Source organism: Arachis stenosperma, chromosome 2 (assembly GCF_014773155.1).
Source record: "Arachis stenosperma cultivar V10309 chromosome 2, arast.V10309.gnm1.PFL2, whole genome shotgun sequence".
In the NCBI taxonomy this organism is placed as follows: Eukaryota; Viridiplantae; Streptophyta; class Magnoliopsida; order Fabales; family Fabaceae; genus Arachis; species Arachis stenosperma.
In genome coordinates this window covers 45,225,063-45,227,144 of record NC_080378.1, presented here as the reverse complement: position 1 = coordinate 45,227,144, position 2,082 = coordinate 45,225,063, and the positions used below count along the sequence as shown (strand labels likewise).

Genomic DNA, 2,082 nt, shown 5'->3' with positions numbered 1-2,082 from the left:
CACCTCTTCCATTGAAGGGTTCTCAGGATCATAAGCTTCTTCTTCAGATGAAGCATCCTTAGTACTACCTGGTGCATTTTGCATTCCAGACAGACTTTGAGAAATCAAATTGACTTGCTGAGTCAATATTTTGTTCTGAGCCAGAATGGCATTCAGAGTATCAATCTCAAGAACTCCTTTCTTCTGATTTGTTCCATTGCTCACAGGATTCCTTTCAGAAGTGTACATGAATTGGTTATTTGCAACCATTTCAATTAGCTCTTGAGCTTCTGCAGGCGTCTTCTTCAAATGAAGAGATCCTCCAGCAGAGCTATCCAAAGACATCTTGGATAGTTCAGAGAGACCATCATAGAAAATACCTATGATGCTCCATTCAGAAAGCATATCAGAGGGACACTTTCTGATCAATTGTTTGTATCTTTCCCAAGCTTCATAGAGGGATTCTCCTTCCTTCTGTCTGAAGGTTTGGACTTCCACTCTAAGCTTACTCAATTTTTGAGGTGGAAAGAACTTTGCCAAGAAGGCATTGACTAGCTTTTCCCAAGAGTTCAGACTATCTTTAGGTTGCGAGTCCAACCATGTCCTAGCTCTGTCTCTTACAGCAAAAGGGAATAGCATAAGTCTGTAGACCTCAGGGTCAACCCCATTAGTCTTGACAGTGTCACAGATTTGCAAGAATTCAGCTAAGAACTTATGAGGATCTTCCAATGGAAGTCCATGGAACTTGCAATTCTGTTGCATTAGAGAAACTAATTGAGACTTAAGCTCAAAGTTGTTTGCTCCAATGGCAGGGATAGAGATGCTTCTCCCATAGAAGTCGGGAGTAGGTGCAGTAAAGTCACCCAGCACCTTCCTTGCATTGTTGGCATTGTTGTTGTTTTCGGCTGCCATGGGTTCTTCTTCTTTGAAGATTTCTGTCAGGTCCTCTATAGAGAGTTGTGCCTTAGCTTCTCTTATCTTTCGCTTCAAGGTCCTTTCAGGTTCAGGGTCAGCTTCAACAAGAATGCCTTTGTCTTTGTTCCTGCTCATATGAAAGAGAAGAGAACAAGAAAATGTGGAATCCTCTATGTCACAGTATAGAGATTCCTTGAGGTGTCAGAGGAATAGAAAAATTAGAAGGAAGAGGTAGAAGAATTCGAACTTAGTCAGATAGAGTTCGAATTGTGCATTGAGGAGGAGTGGTACTCCATAAATAGAAGGATGCGAGAAGGGAGGAAGAAATTTTCGAAAATTAAGTAAAAGATTTTGAAAAACATTTTGAAAAACTTTAATTGATTTTCGAAAACCAAGAGTGGGAAAGAAATCAAGTAATTTTTGAAAAAGATTTTGAAATTAGAATTTAAAAAGATATGATTGAAAACTATTTTGAAAAAGATGTAATCAAAAAGATATGATTGAAAAGTTATGGTTTGAAAAACAATTTAAAAAGATTTGATTTTAAAAATTAATGACTTACCTAACAAGAAAAGATATGATTCAAACATTAAACCTTCCTCAACAGAAAAGGCAACATACTTGAAATGTTGAATCAAATCATTAATTGTTAGCAAGTATCTTTGAAAAGGGAAAGAAATTGATTTTGAAAAAGATTTGATTTGAAAAGATTTGATTTGAAAAAGATTTGATTTTGAAAAACTTTGAAAACTTGGAAAAAAATTGATTTGAAAACAAAATCTTCCCTCTTGTGCCATCCTGGCGTTAAACGCCCAGAATGGTGCACATTCTGGCATTTAACGCCCAATTCACTACCCTTTTGGGCGTTAAACGCCCAGCCAGGCACCCTGGCTGGAGTTTAAACGCCAGTCTGTCCTTCTTCACTGGGCGTTTTGAACGACCAGCTTTTTCTGTGTAATTCCTCTGCTGCATGTTCTGAATCTTCAGTTCCCTGTACTATTGACTTGAAAATAGAACCAAGATCAAATAAACAATGCATGCAAGACACCAAACTTAAAATAAGACACTAGACTCAACAAGAAACACAAAATCTTTTTTTTGGTTTTTTATGATTTTGTAATTTTTTTGTGCTTTTTCGAAAATTATATGAAAATAGAAAATGAAGGTTTCAGAATTCTTAATTTGAAA

The 2,082-nt window shown here is 36.7% G+C and overlaps 1 non-coding gene across 1 annotated transcript; it reads left to right on the top strand.

Annotated features, from left to right (window-relative positions):
• Nucleotides 1–378: 378 nt before the first annotated feature.
• On the top strand, nt 379–486 carry LOC130964365 (small nucleolar RNA R71). The gene has a single exon (XR_009080462.1). It is a non-coding gene; the product is annotated as a small nucleolar RNA R71 (small nucleolar RNA).
• Nucleotides 487–2,082: the final 1,596 nt, after the last annotated feature.